Source organism: Ptychodera flava, unplaced genomic scaffold (genome assembly GCF_041260155.1).
Source record: "Ptychodera flava strain L36383 unplaced genomic scaffold, AS_Pfla_20210202 Scaffold_34__1_contigs__length_2629520_pilon, whole genome shotgun sequence".
Taxonomy (NCBI): Eukaryota; Metazoa; Hemichordata; class Enteropneusta; family Ptychoderidae; genus Ptychodera; species Ptychodera flava.
Window position 1 is genome coordinate 2,440,286 of NW_027248356.1, and position 12,325 is coordinate 2,452,610.

The following is a 12,325-nucleotide window of genomic DNA, read 5'->3' on the forward strand; positions in this document are numbered from 1 at the left end:
AATCACAGATTTTAAGCGGGTGGCCACTTTTTAAAACAGGGCCCTCACATGGGCATTTTGAATACCAAGGAACGCCCCTTTGACTGTATATATTTAACATAAAGTCAATTACCTGTATAATAACATGTGGACATTCCAAAAATTATCAGCATAGATGTAACTAACCTGTGGACATTCCAATGGTTATCAGCATAAAGGTCAATAACTTGTAGAAATTTCAAAGATTATCTACAAAGAGGTCAGTTGCTGCAGAGAATAAAAAAATATTGGCATGGAAGTCAATAATCAGGGAAATTCCAAAGATTGTTAACATATATGTGAATAACCTGTCGAGATTCCAAGATTGCCAGTGTAGAAGTCAATAATCAGGGAAATTCCAAAAGGATATTGGCATAGTGACCCATGATGTGTGGAATTTTGAAAGAATATCATCAAAGATGTTGATAGAATCCAACAAAGATTTTCAACATCTTAGAATATAGTGATTTCAATGTTCATTTCATTTTTTTACCATTTTTGTTTGAGAATAAAGTATACTCTCTTGAACCCTATGGAAAGAACAAAAACATTGTAGTTCCTTTTGTATTTTTAGCTCCTATATGGTATATGTATATATACATGTACCAAAGAGAGCTTATATGAGAGGTTGGGTTTTTATTTATGTATATGAATGTATGTATGTTAGTATGTTCAGATGTACGTCCATCCACATCAAAAACTCTATTTCTGCAGCACCTTCTATCTTAGTATTTGGTATACAGGTGCACCCAGGGATGAAGATGTGAATTTGTCAAATGAACATGTCAGTGCCAAAAATGTGCAAATGTTGTGAACAAAGGGAAAATCCTGCAAATTGCTCTAGAACCATGGGCCAGAATTGGTTGAAACTTGGTACGTAGATTCTTTATGGTGACTTTAGCTGGATTTGTTCAAATTATGTTAAAATATTGATAGTTGTATTATTGGAAATGTTTCTCTTTTTTGGTCAAAAAATCATTTTCTACCAAAGTTCAGCAAGGATTGCTCTGAAACTTAACAATCTTGATCCTAGAGTTGTCTTCCGTAAGATTTGTATTTTTTGGGCAATTTCTGCATTTGTGGTCAAAATATATTTTCTGTGAATTAACTTTTCTAATTGCTTTGAACATACGCATGTACCCAGAGGCAACATTAGTGAAATGTTTTCAAATTGTGGTGAAATTTTCATATTTGTATTTTTGGCGTAATTTTTCCCGTCTTCTTGTAATTTTTTTTTTCTGAAATCGATTGTCCGATTGCTTTGAAATGTGGTATGCATGTTACCAGGGGTAAACGTAGTGACGTTTACTCACTGTGACCGGCCACATTGAACCAAGTGTGAGCCAAGTGTCATTGACGCTATGTTTTGTTACTTTTCATTCATACATTTTATTCAGAAATGAAATCTGAAAAAATCCACTAACTATGCGATATGATGCTAATTTCTGATTTGTTTGTCTCTAGTATTTTAAAGCTCAAATGTCAAATGAATGTTACATGTTATGCTATATGGCACCGTGAGCTGAGTCAGTGTTAAATTTCACTTTTCAATGCTACAAACATTTGGCAAATTAGTCGCTTGTTAGATCAAAGTCATTCTGCGTTCAGATCTTCATGTTGTATACTGCCCTCTACAGGGCTTACAAAAGGAAAGCCAGGAACCTGTCTGCATAGTCTTGACATCTCTATTCTTCCTGTTAGTTGAACATGAAGAACTTTTAGATGACACAGGGGCAGTATGTCTGTTGATGTGGTAAGCCTTATTCAAGAGCCACGTAGGGCCTGTCCAAGTGCCCCATGCCAGTGTGTCAAATTTCATGGGCCATGATTCACGCTCTACAGCTTAAGACAGAAATAGATTCATGTTCACTGCAATTAACTTTTAGGTCCTCTACCTCCGTGGTAATACACAGAGGAAAAAAAAGCTTAAGGAAAAGATACAGTAGATGTTCCCTTACAAGTGACTGCAATAGTAGAAAGTTTCCGTTAGCCAATCAGTGACCTCACAGCTGATGAAACGGTCACAATATAGAATCTATATGCAATCAGGCCGTGTTGCGATCAGCTATTTCTTTCGACGGCTACCGACAAAAGTTGGGGACATATGAAATAACAACAGAACTCTGTGGCCTCGGAAAGCTTTTTGTGGCATTCCAAAGGTATTTCCCGAGGGATACGGTGTATTCTGCAGCCAGTGCTTTTCCGAGCAAAGTACTGACGGCAGAACGCCCTCCGAGGCCACGAGGTTCTGTCATAATCTTCAATACAATAACTGACAGCTCATTACTCTTAAATCTGGTAAAGTATAAAATTGATAGAATGTACTAGCAGCATCGTTCTCTTATTTCAAGACTTTAGTATGCTACTTAAAGGCAATGTACACGTGTGTAATTTAAGTTTTTATTTTCGTTTCAAGCATTAAACGCCAACTCACTGTAGGATTTTGTTCAAAAACAGAGATTAACATGGCGTCGGCAGGGAAGATGAAGCCAGACTGTCGCAAATGGATATGGGTGTGGTTTGGGCATCCCTTTAGTCATAACAGTTTAGCAGATGGTAAATTTCCTTTGCAGGAATCAAACCGATCTCATCGTGTTCCAAACATTTGCTGTATTTAAGGTTTTCTCAAATAATATAAAAAGACGCTCTAATACACAGGGACTACAAAATAGATGATTTTGTACGGCTAGACTTATTGTGTCAGAAGAATAATTTCATTCTCTGAAATTACAAAAATGTAATATCATGGTAAACCTTCAGAGTCTATCAACATTATCAAAAATATCAAATCACAGCATATGGTCAAAAGCCAACTCTTTATTTGTCATAGCATTACGCTGAGTGCTTTTTGTATCATTAGGTTTGTCAAAACATCTTTCACGATGTATTGCGTCTGATGTTGTTGCGATTTTGCTTCAATAAAAATGTTGATAATTATATCTCAAAAGAAATATCTTGCAGTGAGTTGACTCCTGCATTATATTATACAGTGAAACTTTTTCTTACCGTAGACATGGCCAAATTATCACCATACACCTGCAAAGAAATACAGCTTATTACTGCGTGACTTGAGTGATGTAAACCAAGAATTAGCAAAATCTTTGTTAAATTCGGCATCTATTGCTACCTTTCTTGAACAACAAACACGTTGATATGACAGGCAATCATCGACAGTAAAATTATGCATGCTGCAATGTCAGTTTTGCTTAAGCAAGAAGTCAAACATTTAATTATCCACTTCTTACGCGACTTAAGAAAGCCCATGTTTAAATGAAGACGACATGAAAATGAACGTCATAAGCTTATGATCCTTCTCTGGTACAACCTCTGAGTATTTCACTTATTTCGGTTACCTTCGTTACAACGATCCGATAGATCTACGAAATTTTCGCCAGAAAACACTAGCGTCACTTTTTGTAAGTGGATTATTGAAACCACTCCACATACCACTTTAATATGATGACCTTAAAAATAAATCAGTCATAAGGGGATCAATGGACCAGTATTTCTAACCATAAATATACCTTATTGTGAAATGTGTACCAGTCCAATTGCTGCGCACCTCACTAAGGCGTTTCACGTTGCAGGCTTAACTAATTATAAGAAAATTTTCTTAAGACCTAAAGGTTTATAAACACAAACTTCCGCGCTGGTGCGGATGCCAGTGGTGTACTTTATCTTGGCAGATGGAAATCTGCAAATGTTTTTTTCAAGCATAACTTTCACAGCCATCATAGCGTTGTCACGGATAAAATAGTTTAACATGGTGCTTAATATTCCATGTCTCAGGCTGTGATAGGTATACAATGCTCTTAGTTTACAGAAGTCTCATTATAGTAATAAGTCTATTTCACTTACTATAATAATAGGTATATTTCAATTATTATTATCATTATATTGAGAGCATTTAAAGATTGAAAGTGGCTTGTAGTACTATCAATTCTATTCATGTGTCAGATCACTTATACCACTTTAAGAGCTAAATTATTACTTAACTTCATGAAACGGTTGCGATGCGAAAGGCATCCAATATTGCCACTATGACCATTTTCCATTATTTTAGGCTGATCCGTCTGTTGTGGGAATCAATTAAAAATCACCCGAGGGCAGAAATATTATGCCAAGAAGAAGACAAATTGTTTTTACCATAACTCATACAACAGCCAGTTCTACAACAAATTATATTATTCAGCGATTTGGCTATGACCGCGAATCGACATTTGCTCTGCCAAAGGACTGTAACGTATTCGCCGAGAGATATCCTTTGCCACGCAGACTTCTAATGCATCAAAAACCATCGGGGATTAAAATAATCTATTTCAATATAATAGCAAACCATTTCAGCTACAACAGGCTGGAGCTTGATCAAGTTGTGTCTAACGCAACCTATATGACGATATTGCGCAATCCCACAAAAAGATTCGAGTCGGCAATTGGTTTTTACAATTTCCTAAGCATATTTAATCGCAATTAAAGTAAAACACCACTGGAAATTTTATTACAAAGCCAGACAAATATTGGAAGAAATCAAAAGGGGTGCGAATTGTCTGCTGAGAAATGATTTGTCTGATACTTTTGATTCGATCATCGTTCTGACAAGAACGATTCTGTTGTTAATGTTGTGTTGTTGAAGAAGATTTTACGAAGGAGAATGGATGATAGTAATACACAAGCAAAGATATAAGGAGTAAGAACAAACGACACAATATGTCACAATCCGTTGTAGGGAAGATTGTGAAAAGGAATAAAGCCGAAGTTTAACTGTTCTGTAATTTTAATGCCACGTTTTATAATAAAGTGAACAGCTATGGGAAAAACTCCTGTGAAGACCTTCGTGAGTTTCGTGATGTCGGCGACAGTTCCATGAACAATGTGTTGACATGAACAAACCAATAACAATTAGCGGCCGTGAAGACGGAATTATCATGAGACTCATGCAAACACTCTATGTAAACTAGCTTTCAAACGTGACAGAGAATTTCACAAGATTATCAAAAACGAGGAAACAGAAAATTACAATATCATGGGAGAAAAGACAACAAACAGCTCAGCATCGATTTGAAACATGACAAAAGTATAGCAAACAAAGTATAAGATCTGCTCTTTGTGTGAATGCCGCTATCGTCATTGCTGAAATTTGTATCTTGACTTCATTTTCGCCGCATTGTTCAAATCAGGGACCTGCCGTCACACGTACGTCTGAGGGCGTACTCCGATTCCGTTTAGACGGCAAGTCATGAAAGACGCACAGTCTAATCAAAGTCCAATGACATTGTATTTCATAATATCCTCGCTCCCAAACTGTCATAATATCGCCTCGGTGACAGTCTCGGTGTTACCGGCAGTAATGGTTACATTTCCTAAAAGTAAAGTTATAGCTCCAGCTACTCCGTTCTTTGCTATCCGAATAATATATAATGATCTTTTTATTTACCGCTATATTTACTTTTTTATCCACCATGACCAAATAACAGGACTCTCAACATTTTGTTATGAAATATTTTTTTATAAAACTTTGGCAATTGCGGCTTGCACTTCCCTCACACGTTCGTGGTGTCTGTAGTATTGGCCGCCTGAAAGTCCCTGACCCCTATTTCCGTTTTGCAGATTAAGCAAAGATGAGCTGGACGTAATCTGGTAATCCATTCTTAGTGTACGGACAGAGAGTTTTATTTTGCCAACTGCCGTACGATGTTTAAGGTAGTATGCGCCTTGAACGCGAAAGACTTCAACTTTTTTTCCAAACTCTCCTTAAGAAATCTTTCAACAACTCTCTTTCAAAATCAAAGACGAAATCGAGGGTCACCGTGAATTTTTTCAACTAGAAAAACAAATAACCCAATATTTACTGATATTTCAAATCCAAAATGGCCACCATCCCTATGCTTTAAAATGAACCCACAAGTGGTAGATCAGAAAGAATTGTAAAAGTTCGAGAGTCCGAATATCTGTCCCCAAAGCGAGATCTACTTTAATTCAGTGATAACTCTTAATCCAAAATGAAACAAAACTGAAAACTTTGATGCCTATAACTGTTGTAGTAATACTCGCTAGCGATAAAAAAAAAAATTTTGAATTTTATTTAGTAAAAAGGATAGCTGTCTTCTTTTGTAGCTAGATATCGAATAAATAAATCCCGTGAGGAAAGGGATATGAAAACTTTAATGCCTAAATGTCCTCGTGTTACAAGGTGGCGATAACAGCTACCGCAGATCTTATATACGGATGGAGATAGCTGTCTCATGTGGTAGTTAATGGATAAATGACGAGTATATAGCGAATTTTATTGACAATAAAAATACGCTGTTTAATTCAGTGATCTCTTTGAATCCCGTGAGGAAACAAAGTGACAACTTTGATGCCCAATTGTCGTTGTATTACAAGGCCGCAATTAAAAATAGCTCAGATAGGGTATTTTAAGAATTTAATTTGCGAAAGAGGTAGCATTCTTATTTTGTGGTTAGATATTGGGTAAAAGAAGAGTATGTAACGAGTATGTGGTCTTTACTTCAGTGACTTGTTCAGTGAATTTTAATAAGAAATTTTTAAGCAATATTTCACCAATTTTTATGATTTTGTTTGTTTATTTTGTATAATTTTTGTCTAAATGGGCATCCGTTTTCATTAGCCAAAGTTTTTGATCAAATTTTTGCGGAAAAATCTGAATAAAAGTAACTGAATTATATTTTATAACAGCAACGAAAATTGACTCTCGCGCTCAAAGAGTTAAAAAGCCACCATAAACACGACCGCAGATCGGATATTTTTTTACGGAAAGAGATAGCTGCATCAGCAGCTTGTAAGAAGTGTTTACCAATGAGGCATGGTTCAGCGAGCACCTCATACACTGTGGCTCGTATCCTTTAAAACATATGATAGTTTACACAAATTATTTTTACTGCACAGCCTACGATGTCTATCAAAGATGTCTATTTACACCACTATATTTAGTACACTAAATTTATTTGATGATTCTAAATTAGTTGCATTCTAATTGTTTTGGAAAATGTTTGCCTATGGGACATGGAAAAGCCTATATTTGGACCCACATATTAACAGAAAATGCGATAGTTGACCGAGATTATAACTCCATTCTTAATTTGCATTAAATTTGAAATCTATTTGGGATAATACATTATATTGATTGCACTAAATTCATTTAAATTTTCAACATGAAACGCTTTCTAGTAGAAAATCAGAAGTGTTTACTTAAACACGATTGGAAATAATTTGGCAGAGATAGATCTTCATATCAAAAGTGTTCGTGCCCTATAGCTGAATGTTGCAATTTGGCAAATTACCTATAAATATCGTACGACTACTGAGGCGATGTCAATGATATCAACCGAGGACGAAGTCCGAGGTTGATATCATGGACATGGCCGATATTTGACATGGCCGATATTTGACATACACAACGAGTGAGTAATGCAAGTCCTTCTACATCTTACCATCCCTTAAACGACAATACGCTGTTCGAATATCATTTGAGCAGACCCGAAGGGGTTGATATCGGCCTAACTTTCAAAATGGTATTATCCTACTTGCAGAAGTATTGTATACATTACCGAACTCAACCAATTATTGCCTAGTAATGAGCTTATGCGCAATGTTTCTTCTGATTTTATTGACTGTGCATGTTTTACACGTGTACAGTGGCATGTGGACTACTATAAATGCACGGCTCCGAGGCACAATTATCTTTTTGATCAACGTGTCATAGTGGCAGCATTGCACAGGAAGTGTATCCAGATTTTTCTGATATCTCTGATGTAGAGTTACTTGAAGCCTCACAAGCAGCATATCTGAACGAGCTTGGCTTCGAAACTATTGATGTAGCAGTGACCAACATCCGTTCGGTGAGTCATTAATTAGTAATTTTCGCCATTTCCATTGAGCATGCAAGTGAAAATGTCTATTGAATATTTGTTTTATTTCATTTAAGGATATTCCGAGAGGGCGGTTTGCTGACCAAGTGTCGGACTTCTACGTACAGGGAGTTGAAAATATTCCATTCCCAGGAATATTCAACGCCGTAATATGTGGGCACTGCGGACTTATGATAACTCATAGTATAGAAACGATGGCCACGGACGATTCGCATTATTGGAAATAGATTGATAAACTTTCTTGCCGACAAAGAATTCGTCGGTTTCCGTCAGGTTCTTGATGCAGAGATGAAGAGACTTTAGCATTTGTATTGAAACAAACAAGAAACAGGCTTAGGAGGCAATATCTACTGAGCAAATCGATATACTGTGGAAAATGAAACTACTAGGTGACCATTCCCCCTGATTCTTGTTCGCACAATGGTATTCTTGAATGGGAAAAAAATTGCCCTCAGAAATGGTCAGGAACACGGCGCGCTTCGCTTTGACAAACCTGCGATTACTTTGAATGAACCTGATAGCGACACCCCGTATCTGCTATACGACGAAGACGTGTCAAAGAGCAATCTAGGCGTACTGAAACACATGAAAGTGGGTCGCAAGGAAGTGAAACATCATGTAAATACCGATAATCTAGTGAGAATGACATGTCATGTCCGGCTATATTAAAAAAAACGTTTCGCTGTGTCCACCTTATGGGGAAAAGAATGGATTTTATCTGCAGCCGCTGTGCAAATACGAAGGATCATCAAAGGTGTGGTTCAAAAAAACAGCCTGTAGGTCACAACACCAATTAAAATTGAAAATACCGACGTCAAAGACCGTGAAATGTCCAGCAATGTCAAATCTGGTGTGCAACTAAAAATATGTTTCCTTGCTCTGGAATCATATTCTATTCGCGGTAATTCCTGTAACTCATAGCGATTTTGCTTTCGGTAGAATATTTCGACTGAATCACTCAGCCTTCATCAGCTGTTGTGTTATTGTGAATAGTAGGATGACGTAACCGGTCTATTGACCGCAGGAGGGCGTTGTAAACTGCTGGAATTTCCATCCCTTCATCCCTATTGAGAGCTGACCGTTGTGCTTTGATTTCAATAGCCTCTTTCACTCTGCGTTTGATGCAATGATCTTCGCATGAGATGATCTTGACATTGTCAGGACATTCAATCAATCCTGACAATGTCAAGATCATCACCGCGAATAGAATAAATCTGGTGTGATTTACAACAATTGTATTTTCAATATTCATAAATAGAGATTTGAATAAAATTAAATAAACATGTCTGAATATTGCACTTTGTAGTTATGTCTACAATTTTATTTGGAGGTAGGTCGTGATATTGTCTCCAGGCGTAGCCGAGGGGCAATATCACGACCGTGCCGACAAATATTCTTTTTCGAGGCATGATGGCAGAAATTTCACGAGACGAAGTCGAGTGAAATTTTTGCTATCATGCTGAGAGTTCACCAGGTTGATATCACCCCTTCCAAAATATCAACTCAAAATGAGGTTGCTCTCTAAAATTTCAACCACTAAATCTATTGTTCTGTCCGTGACGAGTTGTGTATTCATAAAAAACAAGTGTGTCACTTACAAAAAGCAGAAGAGGTAGCCTTATATTTGCAAATTAACCGACATACGTCGCACGTAGCTGTAACAGGTTATGTTTTTCCATTGAATTTGTATGTTCCAGTTCTACTCACGATAAGTCAATACCGTTAAAATTTTACATTATTTTTTTACCTTTCAATAAAATTAACGTCAAATGACTCAATAGAACCTAAATGAGCGAAACCTAATACACATGAGCGGCTGTTCATCAAAAAACCAAAAGTTCTAAAGATTGATTTTCGGGTGGTAAAACACATGAAACCAGCGAAGGGTTGCAAAGCAACGACAAAACATTTTATTTATTGAAACAGTCAAACGTTTCACATGCTGAAAAACCGAGCACATTCATTGGTTATACATAGTGTCGCAACGGCTAAAATCCAAGCGATGGGAGGGTAAGTTATGACGTAACAAACAACGGATCGCGCACAAATGGAGCCAATACAACATTTGTCTCGTCCAAGAATGACTCTGGCTTCTCCTCTTCGAGAGAAGATGACTATAATTGAACCAAAAGAAGGGAATGCAGAAAGCATGCAACTGATAAAAAGCACAAATACTGAGGTCCCGAAACTCACATTAAGACCGTATCTCAAAATTATCCTTCACAGGACCTGGTGACCAAAGCAAGTGGTCGAAATCAAATTAATACATTCGTTCATCAGAATGAACTTGTAAACATTAAAAATTGTATCCGTCATGCAAGTTTATTATTTACAGAGAACTAAATGCTCGCTTTCATTGAGTACGACACGATAATTGTCACATTCCGGTCGGTGACGACAATGATACTGAAAGTAACATATCATTTTGAATGAAAATCAATAATGTTGTGAACTCCCATGAAAGGCTTCTCCTTTGTTTTTGTATTTCTGCGGGATGTAGAATTGTGAACGGTCGAAAAGGCGACTCAAGCTATTTCTACACATCTGTGTACACCAAAACAATTTTACCTGTAACACAATCGGAACTAATTTTGGAAAATTTAATCTTCATATTTTTCAAATTTATCAAAATTGTTAGGTGCCCTATAGCTTAATGTTGTAAGTTTTCAACTTATTCATAAAAACAAAAGTACATGAGGTTATATGTGCATATTAAGTCGACACTACGTCACCATCCAATTATCCCTAATAAGTTTCAATTGCAATCTGTGTAAGGAATTTGGAAATTGTAGTCGTACAGAGTCTGATCAGATGCCGTTGATTTTCGCTATACTTGGTGTACATAGAGATAAATCAGAAATGAATGACGAAAATATAGTTGGAACTGATAGCCTAGGAAAAGTTACTATCGACAGAACATACTGCGATAACTGTAAATTAAAACCTTATCATGATTTTTGCGAGTCGAATTTAGTGTCAAGTCATATCGATAGCATTAACCGTCACATTGCATACGGAGATAGCGACTCTGCTATCTTTTGTTTGAATGACATCTCTGTTGCCATTTCATGTGAATATCCTGAAAATACTTGTATCAGTGGAAATGATATTAAAACTGGCAAGACTTGATTTGATTATGATTGTAAACAAGCAAAACGTAATGTCCAAAGAGAATTGAACAACTTTTCGTAGATAAGGCAACTATGAAAATTTTGGGATCTGTAACGAAACCAAGAAATCATATCAGAAATTAATTGATATAATAAGAAAGAATAAGCAAAGTAAAATCGACACTTTTTTATTCGATGCAATAGAGACCAACTCAAAATTTTGGCAAAGTGTGTTGTTGAAATTCTAGAACAAGACGGTTAAGTCGATCAAAACATTGACTGTTGTTGACTAGATGAGCCTATTACAATAGATAAGGTGTAGTTTCTTGTATAAACATGTCACTCGGGTTAAGGTTTGATGGTATTGCGGGAGAGGGCGTAAAAGAGAATTTCTTTAGTTGTTTTTAGTCAATTTACACAACGTTAAAGCATGTGTTCGTTGGCAACGTGGTTTAACTAATTTGTTCTATTGTATGTGTGGTCTAACATGATGTCGCCACTTTTGTAGCTTCTTTGAAAATGACATGTAACCTGAGTTAGAAACGGAGTATTCATTGGTATTTATATCTTAGGGGTACATTTAATTGTACTGCTTATTAGTCCCCACGGACACCGTCCGGGGGGACTTATAGGTTTGGTCATGTCCGTGCGTCCGTCCGTCCGTCCGTTCACGCAGATATCTCAGAGATCTCGACGTCTGGAGCGATTTTGATCAAATTGGTACAAGGATAGTACCCTACCCCATACGGATGCACGTCGATTTGTTCCACAATGCGATCAAATTTGGCCGTGTTAGAGGACTTTTTAGTTTACACCTCCATAGACTCCCATGTATAAGGCAGTCCATAGACTCCCATGTATAAGGCAGTCCATAGACTCCCATGTATAAGGCAGTCCATAGACTCCCATGTATAAGGCCAAGAAAAATAAAAATTTAGTTTCTCATCGTATTCATATTGCAAAAAGGATGCAGTGACACAGTTTTTAGTCCCCACAGATAAAGTCCAGGGGGCTTATAAATTGGGTCATGTCCGTCCATGAGTCCATCCATGAGTCCATCCGTTCACGCAGATATCTCAGACACTTTGACAAAATGTCACGTGACCTTGGTGACCTTTGACCTCAATATACATATTTGTGCATAACTCTGTAACCACAAGTGCTACACCCTTCATATATGGTATGATGGGACACCTTATGACGCCACATATTGTACCTCATTAATTATGCACATATCTAATTTTTAGCGAGCCAATAGAGCTAGAGGTCTGATTTTTGGTATATAGGGATAACTTAGCAATACAATTT